Source organism: Culex pipiens, chromosome 3 (genome assembly GCF_016801865.2).
Source record: "Culex pipiens pallens isolate TS chromosome 3, TS_CPP_V2, whole genome shotgun sequence".
Lineage (NCBI taxonomy): Eukaryota > Metazoa > Arthropoda > Insecta > Diptera > Culicidae > Culex > Culex pipiens.
The window spans coordinates 157775828-157793925 of record NC_068939.1 but is presented as its reverse complement, the minus strand read 5'-3'; the positions used below and the strand labels follow the sequence as shown (position 1 = coordinate 157793925).

At 36.6% G+C, this 18098-nt stretch overlaps 1 protein-coding gene across 2 annotated transcripts in view; it reads right to left on the bottom strand.

Annotated features, from left to right (window-relative positions):
* The window catches only part of LOC120414967 (titin-like), a 297990-nt gene extending 291930 nt beyond the window's left edge, over positions 1 to 6060 (bottom strand). For both annotated transcript variants that reach the window (XM_039576302.2, XM_039576309.2), the window contains exon 1: positions 5104 to 6060. The gene's annotated coding sequence lies outside the window, so the exon portion shown is untranslated. The remainder of the gene's footprint in view (positions 1 to 5103) is intronic.
* Between the last annotated feature and the right edge of the window lie 12038 nt (positions 6061 to 18098).

The following is an 18098-nucleotide window of genomic DNA, read 5'->3' as shown; positions in this document are numbered from 1 at the left end:
TTTTTGCAAATCAAGTTTTAGTGACAAAAAGTGAAATTAAAAATCACCAAAAAAAATTTACCGTGTATCAATTTTTTTCAGTGTAGTCCTTATTCATACCTACAACTTTGCTTAAGACACCACATCGATCAAAAAATTCCTCCAAAAGATACAGATTTTTGAATTTTTACATATCATTTTTGTAAGGACAGCTGCCAAATTTGTATGGAAAATTATATGAACGAACTTATGATGCAAAATGGCTTCTTTGGGCATACCGAAGGCACCAAAAAAATTTCAGCCGGATTAAAAAATACAAAAATTAAAATAAAAGAAAAAAAACCGATTTTGTAGAGAACTGCTCTGGGATGATAGTCGAATAGTCAAAAAAATCGGAGACATGAATTAATTAAAATTGTTTGCTCCTGGTAAGGCTGGTACAAATATTTTTAAAAGTTTTTGTCACCCCCCCCCCCCTTCAAAATCGGCCCAAAAAATCAGGGGGCAAAAAAAATATTTTTACAATAAACTTCAAAATTTCAATGAAAATTCAAGTGCAACCAGCTGAAATCAAATTAAAATACATTCTCCTGCGTTTAAAATCATTTTTAGCATGTTTGGGTTTATTAAAAAATCTTAAGATTTTTTGAAAATTTTCGATGCAAAATCTTTTTTTTCGATACAATTTTTGTTTTTGTCAGATCTTAGATTTTTTGAAAACTAATGATTGCAAAACAACTGAACTAGTGTAAAATGCATTTTAAAACACTTTTTTCGTTTAAATGTGAAGACTATGGCTTGTTATTTAAATTTTTATATTTTTTTATTTTTTTGCCCCCCTCTTGACCTCGGCCAGGGCCGAGGGACAAAACTTTTTTAAATATTTGCATCGGCCTAATCAACAGTACCAATAAATTTTTCTTGTTTTTTTTTTTAAACAGATAACACTGTTGTTATTCCAATTGCTAATTACTTTACAAAAGCAAACCACGTGTAATGCCATATCCTCCTCATCATCACCGTCACAGGCGCAATGTTAATGCCATCATAAAATTAATTGCAATTTGCATGAACCGAAAAGTGCTCACCGCACTGTTTGTCACTCCTGTATGTATGTGTGTCACTTTTGTTTGTCAATTTTCATTTACGTTGCGTGTGTGTGTGTGATTGTTTGTGATACTGGTTTTCCCCCCACACTCCGATGAATGCCGATGAAAGCCAATCAACTGGGAAATTATCTACCGATCTGGAACGCGCCATGCCGCCCCGATTCGCGGAAAAGCGGGAAAGCCACTTCGCTGCCTTCTGTTGTGACCGTGAATTTTCCCCCCTGGCAGCTACACCGGTGATGACACACAGCGTGACCAAGTTGAAATTAATAATCTGTTTTGCATATCACTTGACATGGGGTTTTTTATGTTTTGTTTTTTTATTTTTATTTAATTTTGTAGGTCATGGTGATGTTGAAATATGTTCATTATTTTGTGGTACATCAAACGGATTTTAAAGGAGAGATTTTTTTTTGATGGATTTTTAGTGATAAAATGGAAAATTGAGCTTGTTTTTTTTTAAATTTGAAACAAATAAGATAGTTTTTCAACAACCAGCGGACAGCTTTAAGCAACACTGAAAAGGTACGTGACAAGCCACGTGGCGTTGATGGCACGGTGCTCGGTGGTTGGACGGTCCTCCATGTTTTCAGTATCTGGAGTTGAGTCTTGCACAGAGGACCGCCTTGGGGGTTTTTATCGATTTTCTCGATGGTGTCATCGGCGGGAAAAGACTTCAGGCAAGAAGAAGGCTTCACTATATTCGATAAATTTTAATGTTTTTCCCTGTTGATTGTTTGCGCAATTTTCGAACAATGCAAAATATACTTATTCAGCACTTTCATATGAAAGTTAAACGAATTAAAAAAAAACATTTTTTGCAATTGAAATACGCAACTCTTAATACCCAAACATGTATGGGGGTCATTTCATGTCAACTGGGTACACTTTTGGACTCGACCTTCACCGATTTAGACCAAACTTGGAGGGAACGTACATCTATCGATAGTTAACAGAAATCCCAAGTTTGGTGCCGATTGGACCATCCCTCTTTCTTTGGCACAGCGCTTTATTTCGACGATATTCTAAAAAATATTTTATTTTTTTACTCCCCGGGCAGACGGTAACAACAAATTTCATGGCATTTCAATAACAAATACTGTTAAAATAACAAAAAATGTTATGGAATCTTTTTGAAAAATCCATTTTTGCATAAGGGTTTAATAACAGTTTATGTTATCATAACAAAATTTGTTATTGGTCTGATATTGGTTGAAAGCCAAAACAACTTTGGAATAACATTTTTTTGTTATGAAAGAATACCTCCAACTGTTATTGGGATGATCGGATTAGTTGTTAAAATAACAAAAAAAAATTAACAAAGATTTGTTCGAAGAATAACTTAAAATGTGATTAGTCTGTTATTACAATAACAATTCAATAACAAAAAACTCATAACGACGAATAACAAATCTCGTTATAAATAACATAAAATGTTATTGACCTGGTATTTTCAAATATCAAAAAATGTTATTCCCAGGTTATTTCCGTCTACTCGGGTCGTAACTTTCCAACTATTAGACCAACAGACTTTTCGGTTGCATTTGATAGAAAATTGTCCAAGGAATTCATTAAAATTAAAATATCAACCCTCAAATGCCTTACAATAGTGTTTCTATGCAGTTAATGGTTTAAAACGTGATTATCACCCATTCCTTATATATATGAATATTTTATTTGTAATTTTTGAAAAAAAGTAGATTTTGTTTACCCTGTGATCAATACGTCAAATGCTGTTATCTAGTGAGCAGGTCATACGATTCTTTTTTTTGATTATTGACTCCGGCTGAAACTTGTTTGGTGCCTTCGGTATGCCCAAAGAAGCCATTTTGCATCATTAGTTTGTCCATATAATTTTCGATACAAATTTGGCAGCTGTCCATACAAAAATGATACATGAAAATTCAATAATCTGTATCTTTTAAAGGAATTTTTTGATCGATTTGGTGTCTTCGGCAAAGTTGTAGGTATGCACTGGAAAAAATTATACACGGTAAAATTTTTTTTGGTGATTTTTATTTAACTTCCCACTTGATTTCACACTTGATTTGCCAAAAAACACTATTTTTTTATTTTATTTCTTGATATGTTTTAGGGGACTTCAAATGCCAACTTTTCAGAAATCTCCAGGTTGTGCAAAAAATCTTTGACCGAGTTATGATGTTTTGAATCAATACTGATTTTTTCAAAAAATCGAAATATTGGTCGCAACATTTTTTCCTTTTTCGATGTAAAATCAAATTTGCAATCAAAAAGTACTTTAGTGAAATTTGATAAAGTGCACCGTTTTCAAGTTATAGCCTTTTTTAGGAGACTTTTTTCAAAATAGTCGCAGTTATTCATTTATTAAAATTGGTGCCCATGTTTGCCACTTTTGAAAAAAATATTCTTAAAAAAGCTGAGAAAATTATCTATATTCTGCTTTTTGAACTTTGTTGATACGACCCTTAGTTGCTGAGATATTGCCATACAAAGATTTAAAAACAGGAAAATTGTTTTTTCTAGGTCTCACTAAAACAACCCACCATTTTCTTATGTCGATATCTCAGCAACTTATGGTCCGATTTTCAATGTTAAAATATGAAACATTCGTGAAATTTTCCGATCTTTTCGAAAACAATATTTTCAAATTTTATAATTCAAATTTTATAAATCAAGACTAACATTTCAAAAGGACCAAACATTCAATATTAAGCCCTTTTGAAATGTTACTTGGTTGGGGACCATCCATAAACCACGTGGACACTTCAGGGGGGTGGGGGGGGGGGTGTATGGCGATTGTCCACGAGGTGGGGGGGGGGTCGAGATTACCAAAAAGAGAGTCCACGTGGTTTGTGGATGGTCCCTAGGTGTAGGAGAAGTCTTCCTAGGTCCTGCCTCGGTGGAGTCGCTTGTAGGCAGTTGGACTCACAATCCAAAGGTCGTCAGTTCGAATCCCGGGATGGATGGAAGCATAGGTGTTAAAAGAGGTTTGCAGTTACCTCAACAATCAAGCCTTCGGACACTTAGTTTCGAGTAGGAATCTCGCACTCAGGAACGCCAAGGCAATGCTGTAGAGCGAATAATTTCACAATAGCTAGGTTGGCACCGATAAGGAAAATAAATGCGTCAGGAATGACACGATCAACGGGGGAGGCGGGGAGGGATTTGATGATTGGATACCCTACACTGAAATAAAAAAAAGGCACCAAATTCCTAAATTCTAGGAATTTTGCCTCCTTTTCTTATTAAAACGCCCTTCGCATGTCCAACTTACACGGACGCCCAAGCCTCCCAAAAAAGTTGGAACGGTAACTTCAACTCGCTGGTTCTCGGGCATAATTCAACCAATCGGGACGATTCTTGTTTTCAGTAATTTGTAAGAATGTCTAGATGATCCTAGCACTTTGCAGAACTTAATTTGATCAAATCTGTAATTTCTGCGACCGAAAACATCGTTCCACCTTTTTTCAAAACGACTGCCTCCGCGGAATTTTTGGCGAATTTTTTTTTGTACGCGAAAAAAAAACTTGGAACGATGTTTTTAATCGCAAAAATTACAGATTTGATCAAATTAAGTTCTGCAAAGTTCTAGAATCATCTAGACATCCTAACAAATCACTGGAAAGAAGAATCATCTTGATTGGTTGAGTTATGCCCGAGATCCGTTGAGTTGAAGTTACCGTTCCAACTTTTTTGGAGCCTTGGGCGTTGGAATGTTAAGTAATCCAAAAAACCCAATTACTAAAAACGGAAAGGAGCCAAAATTCCTAGAATTTAGGAATTTGGTACCTTTTTTTATTTCAGTATAAGAACTTAGACTACCTCCAAGATATCCGGATTTGGATGGGGAAAAGGTTTTATGGGATACTTCACCAACGAATGACGTAGTGGGCATTGGTTGATAAATATTATGAACATTAAAATGCAGTAATATAATAAAAATATGTAACAATACAGTTTTAATTACAGTAATTAGTTAGTGCTTCCATTCTTGTCTAATTGTCATCATTATCAGTTGTAATTGTCAACCTACCTATAGTAACCTGTCTGACAATCCACTAAGGTAATCCATTCTACAATCTCCGCACGCGAGATGAATCAGAAGACCGGAGCACAGTTGACCGTCCTTTCCTGCTATCCTATCTGTGCAACCCTCGGGTTCGGAAACCAGATTGAAAGATTGCTATCAGAAAACTTTTCTTTTCATGCGTTGTTGTCGCCGTATTCCAATGGCCCGCGAAATAACCAGTTTCGGCTCACTTGTGCCCAGAGCCAAGGAATTATTTTGCACTTGAATCCACACACGATGAATGGAAGTAAAAAATTGTCAGTCCCGAAAAAAAAATGCAAGAAATATTCGAATTGACGACAATACAATCACGCGAAAGACGCGCTCAACGTGTAAACACACACGCGTAAACAGAAAACTTCGTGTAAATCTCGCGATCTTCGGCGAATTCACCTTCGTGCACGCGAAAATAGCCGACGCCGGCACGATCGCGACCCGAAGCCGGGTTCGGGCGTTTGTTGTCGGTCCGTTCGGCGCTCGAACGTGTGCCGATTGGTCGAGCAACGATTCGGCTTCGCACCAACACTCGCGCAAAAATTGTAAACAAATTGCACGTTTAGACGAGCTGCCGCGACACCTCACACACACACACCCACCAGCCCCGTGCAAGGCGTCCAACGTCACACGCACACCGCGCCCCCTCGTTGCGTGTATGTCACTTGGTCCAGCAGAGGAGGACGACGACGAAAAAAAGTGGAGGAAAACTCCTTGACAGCGCACTCTTTTCACTGTTTCTCACAGAAATTTGTCCCGCGTCGCACCGATTCCGTCGCACTCGAACGCGTCCCGCACGGGAATCACTTCCGGCGCCGCCAGAGGCCACTTTGGGCCGAGCCCGACCGCTCCGAATTGCACAATTTACCGAAAATCGCGGAGAAAATTTCGACGGTGCTGCCTTCGCAAGAACAATACACTTCAATCTGCCTTCAACGACAAAACGCGTACATACAAAGGGCTGCTGCAGTTTAGGCAGGTTTGTGTGAGAGTGTGTTTGTGCAATGTCGCCAGACTGGTCTAAAATGTATATGAGAGTGGATTAGACGAGAGAAGGTGTGCCAGTTACTTTTACATCAGGGATGCTACGACTGCGGTTGAAGTCTCTACTCAATATTTACATTTTTTCAAGTTGTGAAAACAATACAGTTGCTTATTTTCATTGTTTTTTTAAGCTGTGAAAACAATTCAGTTGCTTATACATTGAAGTCCTTTCTTCACAACAGTAGTAAATCCGTCCTCATTTGATATTGTATCTGTCAGTATAGATAATACAACCGATGTGTCTTTTTGGATCCTAAGGGTAAGCTGAAAAATTAATCAAAATTATACTGACATTATCCCCACACATGGTTACAGATTTTCATTATTAATAATCTAACTGACAGAAAGGTCCTCCATGATTACGTCCGTAATAGGGAAAGTGATTTATGAAGTTTGTTGAGTATGCTTAACAGACGTTGTATTAGTATAATGTTAATTTTGAATAAACATTCAATTAATTAACACAACTAGTTTAAACTTAAAACATTATGTTTACAATATGAGCTAATTCTTATGTCAACGAGCTATCAACTTACTACTTATTAGAGTGTCTCAACCATTAGATTTCCAAAAATCCAAATGCTCAAGCGATGTGTTTCGTCTGACGATTGCATACCCACCGGGCGTTTTAAGTACAGACAATAACTAAACAGTTTAGTTTAAATTACAAACTTCAGAAATGAAATATTCTCGTGTTTGTTCGAAATTAAAAAAAAAACATGATAAAACACATGGAAATGCCAAATTTGGTAATTTTTGATTATGGTAATTATGTTTCCGGACGTAATATTAACAATTTGGAGCAATCACGTTGAGAAGAAAAAAAACTTGTATGCCTCTAACAATGTTTATCTTTGGAAAAAAGTGTTTGAATTTGTTGAGACAAAAATGTAATAAATTTTAAAAACAGAGAAAATTATTTTATGAATTCTTGAAAAAGAAAGGAAAAATAATATTTTTGCATAACAATAAACTTAACCCTATACAACCCAAACCCGCCTTTAGACGGGCTTCGATTTAAAAAATCGCCAAAAATCCATTTTCAACCAATTTTTGATCTTCAAAAAGCATTGGGAAGAAGAACTCTTAAAATTTTAGAAAAAATATAGGTTGGAAGTTTGTCTTGTTTTATGTGACTTTGTCAATGTTTTTAAAAATGTCATTTTTGTAGGGGTCAACTTTGGCTGTATGTTTTACTAACATTTCCAATAATTTAAGTAAAAAGAAGCATGCAGTTATTTTTTAAGTGCTCTAGATTATGCCTCTACGCATTTTTTTTACAATTTAAATGATAATGGTGCCATTTTATAGCAGAAAATGTGAAAAACAAGAAAAAAATTGAAAAAGTATCTGTAAAAACATGAAAAAATTAAATAGGCAAAATGTAATGATAGGAGGTGGTAGAATAGGCCAAATTCTATCAAAAACAAACATAAACTAAACAAGATAAATGCAAATTAAAATACTAAAATGAAACAAGAAAAACATAAAACAAGAGAAGCAAAGTTTTTCGTAGAACAAAAGTTGCTCAAAATGACCTCTTGAACACGAGAAAAATAAAAAAAATCGAAAAAATTGGGCTGTTGAGGGTTAATCACTTTTTTATCAGAATAAATAAAAAAAATCTGTTATATTTTGAAATTTTCAATTTCAAATCTATTTATTCTGATAATAAAAGAAATCTGTTTAATCTCACAAAAATATTGATTTTTCCCCTTTGTTTGCTCGAAATTTATACAAAATACAAAAAAGTAAAGCTTAAAACGTCAAAATGTCAAACTCCTTCGCAAATTTTGCTGCAAATTATATCAAATATAGAATCAAATATCAAAATTTAATTAACCCTTTTAGGGACAGTTCATAAACCCCGTAAAATAAGATCCACAATTCCAAATGCTCTAATGTAGCTTTTTTTTTGTATTTTCGTACGATCATCAAAAAACAATGGTTTTCTATTTTTATTTAGAATATGGATCAATTAAACCAATTTTAATTTGATTGTATATAATTTGTCGATTTTGAGTTCTGATTTGTTTATTCGAAAAGGAATCACAATTTTTGCATAATTTATGCTTCACTATGATGTCCGATATTGGACATATTCTTTTGAACATAATTTAATTATCATTAGTTGAACAATGTTTTCACAATGTTTTTTTTTGCATTGAAAATCATGTGGAAAAATAAGGGCTGTGACACTGAGAAAAATCAATTTTTCACAAAAAATACTATAACAGTCTTGAAACAAAAAGTTTTATACATCATTGCTGATATGCTACTGTCAAAATTTTGCAAAACATTATAGAAATAATCAGTTACAATCATGTAGAAAATCACAAAATGTCATACTACACAAAATTTATTTAATCCATTATAAAGATTATTTTCAATCACTCCTGAAATGAAATTAAAAAATCATTATTAAACTGAGAAAGAGACAATTCAAGCTAAAAAATCTGCCATGCGCAAAGCGAACTGTCAAACTTTGCGGGTGTTGATTTAAGGGTGCCACGATATCTCGAGATGGGATGGACTAAATTTGCTGATATTTGGGGTGAATACTCTCGAAAATACAAAAATCAAAAGCGGACGATTTTTTATATGAAAAATGTAAACATATTTAATCATTAATAATTTATTTGAAAATCGACCTTCGTCATGCACACGCGACCGGTTCAACGAGTCTTCACCAAAATTTTGAGCCTATTTGGTCAAAGCTTTGTTGAGATATCTTGGCACCCGTTTTTTTGAAACTGCTAACTTCGCTAGCAATGATGCAACCAGATGTCTTTAAAATTTATTTTGTTTATGGTTGAAAATTTATATTTTAATGCCCTGAAAACAGATTTTATATAAAGTTTATGTGTGTGCTCATACCAACCTCTGACATTTTTGCCGATTTACATGTGTTTTAACCCATAATGAAAATACTTTTTTCCTATATTTAATCTGTTTGTTGAAAATTAGACATATTTTTTTTTCTTTTGAACCCAGGAGTTTAGAGATTTGGTTCAAAGAGCTCTTTTCCTATCTAAGAGAGATATCTCATAAAATATGATCTCGGACCTTCGGAATCCTGTAAGCTTTTTATTTCTCAACTAGGAATTTTCGGATAAAAGAAACACAATCTTACCTTACTTTTGCAATTCTTTATTTAAATTATTTCCAGCTTCTGATTTCACATCTTCGCTAATAATCCCATTTTTATTTTGTTTTTTTTTTTTTTATTTCTTTTTAGCAAATACATTGTGTAGTGTTGTGTGTTTCCACCCTATTTAGTATCCTTCGCTGCCCTGTTCTGCTCCTGCTGCTGATGCTGCCTTTCAATATTTGTGTTATCCTGTTTTTTTTTCTTTTCATTTCATATCAAGTTTACTCTTTTCAGTTTCAGTGTTGTCTTCGTATAAATTCGTTTTCAGCCGTTTGTTTCGCTTTCCAGCTACCTTCATATTATCAGTTTTAAATGTTTTTTTTCCTTCTTATGATTTTTTTGGAGTTTACTTTCCTCTGAACGATTTTACGTACTTGTTTCCCGCAAATTTTATTTTCAGTGCGCACACTTTAGTATAAGATCGCCTTTCAGAAGCAACCATCAGTGGGGTTTGCACTTGCAAATTTTAATGTTTAAAAAAGAACCGCTTCAACGAAACACAACTAAAACGAGTCAAAGTTCCTGTATTTTTTGATTACGTTTATTTTCCGCCTTCCTTGCTTCCGTAATTCACAATCCTAACAAAACTGGGAGCTGCGCGAATGAATAATACTTTCAATTCTTTTGTAGTAGTTTTACCTTCAGAGTTTGCGCCAAACTCTGGGACGTTTTGACGCGTTGCTTGCTCGAATCTCGATTGCCTGCATAAATAGTTGGGGTTAAAAACACATTTACAATGGTTCCGTAAAATATAGCATTCGTATAGGTTCTTTTTTGTTTTGTATTGTTTTTGCCGATTTACTTCTCGCGGGTACACATATATTTAAAAATATATAATAAAACATAAAATAAAATATGTTTGTATAAAATAAAATAATCCAAGCTGAACTGAATAGATTTCTTTTAACCGTGGTTTCGTCGTGCTAGGTTCGTTTGTTGGGAATCGTTGGAGAATGAGACGAGCATAGAGTTAGGGGTTCCCTCAAGCATCTACAATAATACCGAAATGTCCAAATTCCAGAGCGTCATTTAGTTTAAAAAAAAACTGTTTGAATGGTCCACAAACATTTATCTCAATTAAAAAGTGACATCACAGTTACTCACAGTGTTTGATAAATCATCAGTCATCTGACGAATCTTGGGTATCTGCACACTTCTCAGTCATCGTTCACTCAATAATGATTGAATTATCTGATAAGTGGATCCAACACGAACAGATTTGCTGAACAATCGCTGAGAGAGTGAGGATCGATCGAAGGAGAGCAAGCCTTTCTTCTCTCGTTTACGAGATATTCGAGAGATATTTCGTTCTCACTTACACATGCAGAGGAGAAACGTCAGGCACTATATAATCAGTTTTTTACAAACAATTTATCAATACTTTAAAAACGATTTTTATCTAGATCAAAATTAAGTTACCATCAGAAATGATATTTTTTTAAACTTTATTACATTTCAAGCATTTTTTTTAATCATTTTTTCAAGCTACGATATTCTAAAATTAAATTATACACAGAAAAAGGTTGAATTTTAGAATTCTAAAGGTGTGTTGGTTGAAAATTACCTCTTTTTTAAAATAATTTCACCTACACAGTAAAAAATTGTGTAAATTTGGAAGGTTGAATACTACCTCTTTTATGATGTAATTTTACCTCAATTTAGACTGAAAAAGCGCCATTACAACAGAAAAGTGGTAAAATTACACATTTTCAGAGGTAAAATTACACATATTTTCTGACATAAAAGATGTACCCTTCCAGATGTAATATTACCATGATTTTTTTTTTCTGTGTAGAAAAATTTATAAAAATGTGAAATTTAACTGAAACTGAAGATATTGCCTGTTCCTCATGTGAAATTGCACTTTTTTTACACATACTATGTCACCAAACCCAAATGTAATGTAACAAAACATTTTTTTTGTAGCTTAACCTCAAATAAAAATTATGACAAAAAATCATTCACATCTTGATTTATTTTTGAGTGTATTTACGATCATGATTGAGTGACGATAAAATTCTGACCTGCTTTGGTTCGCTCACTCGCTTACTCCTTTGGCGATTGTTAAGAGAGGAAAAGAAAGTCCAACCTGGCTCAGCGTCAGCATTTTGACGTGAGTGACATTCAGAACAAATCAAAACAGGCTATGGCTACATCACGAAAAATTAAGCCTCTTGATAATTTTTTTTATAGTTTTTTAATAGGTCCTAAACCATATGAACGACAATAGCCTATAGGACCTTTAAAAAAACTCTGGAATTGAACTCAAGACAAAGGATCCAATTAAAAACAAAAAAGATCGTGTTCTTTAAATCAAAGAATGTGATTTAAGTTAAAATTTTGTAATAATTTGTAAAAAAAATCATGTCAATATTAGAACTGGGAATAAGTATATAAAAGTCAAAAAATGTGAAATTTTACTTCAAGAAAAGTGTTATTTTACCTCTGATCCAGTGTAATTCCACTTTTTGGTTTGAATTGAGGTATTATTACATCATAAAAGAGGTAATATCAAACCATAAAATTTGTAACCTTCCGAATTCACGCAATTTTTCACTGTGTACAAGTGCTTACAGTTTTGTGCTTATGCATTTCGAAACATTTAAAGTTATTATATAGAAAAAACCTGTAAAATAATAAAAAAAAACAAATTTAAACCATTTTTCACTGTGTACAAGGGCTTAGAGTTTTAGGGCAACCCTTTTCGAAACATTATTATTTACTCTACCGAAAACTGCAAATTTAAGAGGCAGTATTTGTAGATTCTGCTCGGTTTGTTCTAGAGGTCGTATCGAGGTGCTCCGATTTGGATGAAACTTTCAGAGTTTGTTTTTCTATACATGAGATGAACTCATGCCAAATATGAGCCTTCTACGACAAAGGGAAGTGGGTCAAAACGGGCATTGAAGTTTGATGTCCAAAAAACATGAAAAATCTTAAAATTGCTCGCATTTCCGTAAAACTTCATCAATTCCAACTATCTTAGATGCATTCGAATGGTCTTTTGAAGTCCTTCAAAATGTGCTATTGACATCCAGGATTGGTTTGACTTTTCTCATAGCTTTTGCAAATTACTGTTAAAAATGGATTTTTTTAAAACCTTAATAACTTTTTGCAACAGCCTCCAACACCCATACTCCCATAGGTCAAAAGTTAGGGAATTTCATGGACTATAAGCCTACGGTATTAACTTTTTGGCCAATCGCAGTTTTTCTCATAGTTTTACGATTTTTCTATAACAAACATTTTACAACGTTAGTTTTTGCCCTGTAGGCCTCCATAGCGGCACTTTTTGGTCTCAATTTTGACATATTCGGAATCCTCAGGAAATTTTACATTAGATTGAGATGTTGGAGTTATGAATTTGATTAAGAAAATAATTAAATAAAACATTTCTACAAAAAAAAGTTGGATTTTTCATACCCTGTGTTCAATGCGTCAAATGCTGTATCAAGTAGGCGAATACCTGTTTTACCCATAATCCGACAAAATGCTAAATAATATTTTAATTAATTCTAAATGGCATTTTTTTCAATCAAATTCATAACTCCAACACCTCAATCTAATGTAAAATTTCCTGAGGATTCCGAATATGTCAAAATTGAGACAAAAAAGTGCCGCTATGGAGGCCTACAGGGCAAAAACTAACGTTGTAAAATGTTTGTTATAGAAAAATCGTAAAACTATGAGAAAAACTGCGATTGGCCAAAAAGTTAATACCGTAGGCTTATAGTCCATGAAATTCCCTAACTTTTGACCTATGGGAGTATGGGTGTTGGAGGCTGTTGCAAAAAGTTATTAAGGTTTTAAAAAAATCCATTTTTAACAGTAATTTGCAAAAGCTATGAGAAAAAGTCAAACCAATCCTGGATGTTTATAGCACATTTTGAAGGGCTTCAAAAGACCATTCGAATGCATCTAAGATAGTTGGAATTGATAAAGTTTTACGGAAATGCGAGCAATTTTAAGATTTTTCATGTTTTTTGGACATCAAACTTCAATGCCCGTTTTACCCCACTTCCCTTTGTCGTAGAGGGCTCATATTTGGCATGAGTTCATCTCATGTATAGACAAACAAACCCTAAAAGTTTCATCCAAATCGGAGCACCTCGATACGACCTGTTTCACATCGGTGAAAAACTAGCTCTTAAGAAATTATGAACTTGTAAGAAATTTTCTCCCCTTCCAAATACCAAATTTTGTGATGATTCGCTAAATTTTAGCTACACAGCTAAAAAAGTAGTAATCCAGCTGCGTGTAAAAGGCCTGGGTGTAAAATAAATATTGCATTATTTTATGCAATTTTATGTGATTTTACACCCTGAAATATGTAGCCCATCAGTATGGGAAACCTACTTGACCGAAATGTCAAGCTCATATATGTGTTTATCCATTCATCTTTTCATCGGTCTGAAGGCCGAGTGGGCTAAGGCGCCAGCCCTTACTATTGGTGCTGGGTTTGAATCCTGTCGTTTGCAGCTTTTTTTTGTGTTTGAAAAAATTGTACATGCAGTGAGTAATATTAAGTGTTTATTTTGACAAAGGTGATGTGCATGATTGTTATCCGAGCATTCGTTGGTGAAGGTTGTCTGAATCAACATGACTCGTCGCGTCCCGGCGCAAAACGCCGGCAATATTGCCCTACCTGCGGCTCAAGCAGGCAAAAAAGTGGGAATTTCCAAAAGGAAGGTTGAGGCCTCAACTGATGGCCAAAAACCGGGAATTTCCAAGAGGAAGGTGCTTTTGGAAGTGACATCGAACAGCAAAAAGACGAAAAAGAGCGACGGTACTGTACCGATGGATGAGGAGGAGGAGAACTCTTCATCGCACGAGGAGCAGCTATTGAAGAACAACAAGTTTGCTGGACTGCCTGACGAGGACCAGGTAGCGAAAGCAAAGGAGAATGAAGTGAAACAGCGAAAGGAGAAACTGCCTCCTTTTTATGTACGGCAATCAGCAGCAACGATCGACTTTCGAGCGGGGCTGGTTGAACTCATCAAGTCTGGGAAAGTCCTAGGCAACATTCGTCTGTGTCAGGACGGATTTAAGGTGCTGGTGCAATCCAGGCAGCACTATCAACTGGTCAAGGAATACTTGACCGAAAACGAGGCGGAGTACTTCACCCATGATGTCGCCATGGATAAGCCGTACAAAATTGTCGTCAGAGGTCTGTACGACATGCCAGTGGAGGAATTAGCTGCCGAGCTAAAAGTTTTGAAACTGGATGTGTTGGCCGTGCACAAAATGAGCCGACGCAACAAAGACATCAAGTACCGTGACCAGCTCTACCTGCTGCATTTGGCTAAGGGATCGACGACGCTTCCTGAGCTGAAGGCAATCCGAGCGGTTTTCAACATTATCGTGTCGTGGGAGCGATACCGACCAGTGCACCGTGACGTCACACAATGCTTCAACTGCCTGGGTTTCGGGCACGGAGGAAAGAACTGCCACCTAAGGCGTCGTTGCGGCAAATGTGGTACCGATGCGCACATCACATCCCAGTGCATCCAAGATTCGCCGGTGAAGTGCCTCAACTGCAACGGTGAGCACTCGTCAACCGACCGAAAGTGCCCCAAGAGAGCTGAGTTCGTGAAAATTCGGCAGCAATCATCGACGAAGAATCAGCCTCAGCGTCGTAGAACTCCTCCAGCCCTGGTGGAGCAAAATTTTCCACCTCTTCAACCGCGACGCCAGGTCCCAAACTTGGCACCGTTGCCGTTGGATCCCAGGAAGAGAGCTGAGATGAATCATCCACGGCCGGGTTCCAGCCAGGAGCCGAGACCGCCACCACCGGGCTTCAGCCAGGAGCCAAGACCAACCCAAGAACCAGCAGTTGAGGAAAACGGTAATGATCTTTACACCTCAACCGAACTCCTCAATATTTTCCAACAGATGTCCGCTGCACTGCGTGGATGCAAAACCAAGACCCAGCAGATTGAAGTGCTGACCTCGTTCGTCATCCAGTATGGATCGTAGGTCCCTCAAGCTGCTGAATTGGAACGCTTGCTCCATTAGGAGGAAGAATTTAGAGCTGGTGGATTTTCTTCGCGAGAAGGAGATCGACGTAGCTGCCATCACGGAAACTCATCTGAAGCCCGGTGAAAAGGTTTATCTGCAAAACTACAAGATCGCGACGCAGCTCGATAGGACCACCTCTGGAGGAGGAGGTGTGCTTGTCGCTGTTCATCGTGATCTCAAGCCACGCCGGCTGCCACACTTCAAGCTGGACATCATCGAGGCCGTTGGGGTGGAAATTCCCACTTCGGTTGGCCCAGTACTCTTCATTGCTGCATACTGCCCACGTCAGGTGAATGCCAGAGATGGTTCAGCAGGAAAACTGAAGAGCGATATCCAGAAGCTGACACGGCGGAGCGCAAAGTACATCATCGCTGGTGACCTCAACGCGAAGCATGAAGTTTGGGGCAACAGCAGGAGGAATCGGAACGGAGTGATTCTGCACAACGATCTGCAAAACGGATACTACAACGTTGTGAGTCCGGATCGTCCAACGAGGGTGGCTCGGTCTGGGAATCACTCAATCATCGACTTCTTCATTACCAATATGGCTGAGAACGTGGCTCATCCTGAGGTGTTTGAAGAGTTGAGTTCTGATCACTATCCGGTGGTTGTGGAGGTTGGAGCTTCCGTTACTCCGCAGCGGCAACCAACCCGGAAAGATTACCACAACGTTGACTGGCAGCAGTTTCAGCAAGTGGTAGACAGCAACATCGACTATGATCAACACCCGGAAACTTCTGCTGATATTGATCGTTCGCTGGAGGTGATCCAGCAGGCTATCAACCAAGCAGAGGCTGCCAACGTTCGGGAGGTTCCTGTTAATTTTAAGGTAACTGATATTGACGTAGATACTAAACACTTGATTAGACTTAGGAATGTTTATAGGAGACAATATCAACGGACTGGGGACTATGACAAAAAGATTTCAGTGAACAATTTGAACAAAATCATACAAGACCGACTTGACAATATCAGAAATCAAGAATTTTCAAAACATGTAAGCCAGCTTGGGAATTATTCAAAACCATTTTGGAAACTTTCAAAAGTTCTTAAAAACAAACCAAAGCCTATTCCTCCTCTTATTGTTGAGGATTCTCCTTTGATTACATCCGAGGAAAAGGCAAATGCACTTGGGCTTCATTTTGTTAGTTCACATAATCTTGGTGCTTCCATGACCAGCCGTAAAGAAACATCAGTTGCCAATAGTATTTCAACAATCAATGACTCTACCTTTGAATTTCCTGCAGATTCCCATGTTTCTGGTGAGGAAGTCAAAGTTGCAGTTAAACAAATGAAAAATATGAAAGCTCCTGGCTTTGATAACATTTTTAATCTAGTGTTGAAAAAACAGAGTGATCAGTTCTTTCAACATCTAGCCAATATTTTCAATAAATGTTTGCAACTTGGTTACTTCCCCACCAATTGGAAACTGGGCAAAGTCATACCAATTTTGAAGCCTCAAAAAGATCCAACATCGCCAACAAGTTATCGTCCCATTAGTCTTTTGAGTAGTCTGTCCAAACTCTTTGAGAAGGTCATCTATTCAAGGCTTTTGGATTTTACCAACGATAATAATATAATTTTGAATGAGCAGTTTGGCTTCCGAAAGGGGCATAATACTGCTCATCAGCTTACGAGAGTAACTAAAATCATCAAGCAGAACAAGCTTGAGTCTAAATCAACTGCTATGGCTTTGTTGGATGTTGAGAAGGCTTTTGACAATGTTTGGCATGATGGTTTGATACATAAACTGTATTTATACGGTTTTCCAATGTATCTTATCAAAATTATCCAGCACTATCTTTCGGAGAGATCGTTCAGGGTTTTTCTGAATGGGATTGCTTCTGGATTATTCAACATTGATGCTGGGGTTCCCCAAGGAAGTATTCTTGGCCCACTTCTGTACAATATTTTTACATCTGATTTGCCTACTCTTCCTGGTAATGGTGTGTTGTCACTTTTTGCTGATGACACTGCCGTTATTTATAAGGGTAAAATAACCAGATATTTAGTTGGCCGTCTTCAGAAGGGTCTTGACGTTCTTTCTGAATACTTTGGCGACTGGAAAATTCGCATAAATGCAGCCAAAACTCAAACCATCATTTTTCCTCTTTCCAAATCGGCCCGATTTGTCCCAAAGGATGATGTTTTGATTAAAATGAATGATGTTTCGATACCCTGGTCAAAGGAAGTTGTCTATTTAGGTCTCATACTTGACTCGAAACTTTTGTTTCGACAGCATGTAGACAAAATATTGAACAAGTGCAGCATTCTCATCAGGTGCTTGTACCCTTTAATTAACAGAAAATCAAAGCTATCTTTGAAAAATAAGCTAGCAGTTTACAAACAAATAATTTACCCCGTTATTGAGTATGCAGTACCTGTTTGGGAGTGTTGCGCTAGAACTCATAAATTGAAGCTCCAGCGTGTCCAAAACAAGGTACTCAAAATGGTTTTGAATGTTCCTGGCTGGACAAGATCAAGTGAGGTTCATGAATTAGCAGAAGTAAAAATGTTGGATCAGAAGATTCAAGAAAAATGTTTGAAATTCAGGGAAAAATGTGCTATATCTGAATACCCCTTGATTCAAGGATTGGTTTAGTTTATGGTAAGATTAAGTTAGTTTTAAGTTAGGTTATGTTTTCTTAAATTTTTTTTCCTCGTTGTACCTAGTGTTACAAAAATGATAAATCATATACTTTTAAAGTTAAGAAAATGAACAGTGTTTAAATCACGAAAAGCAAACTAAAGC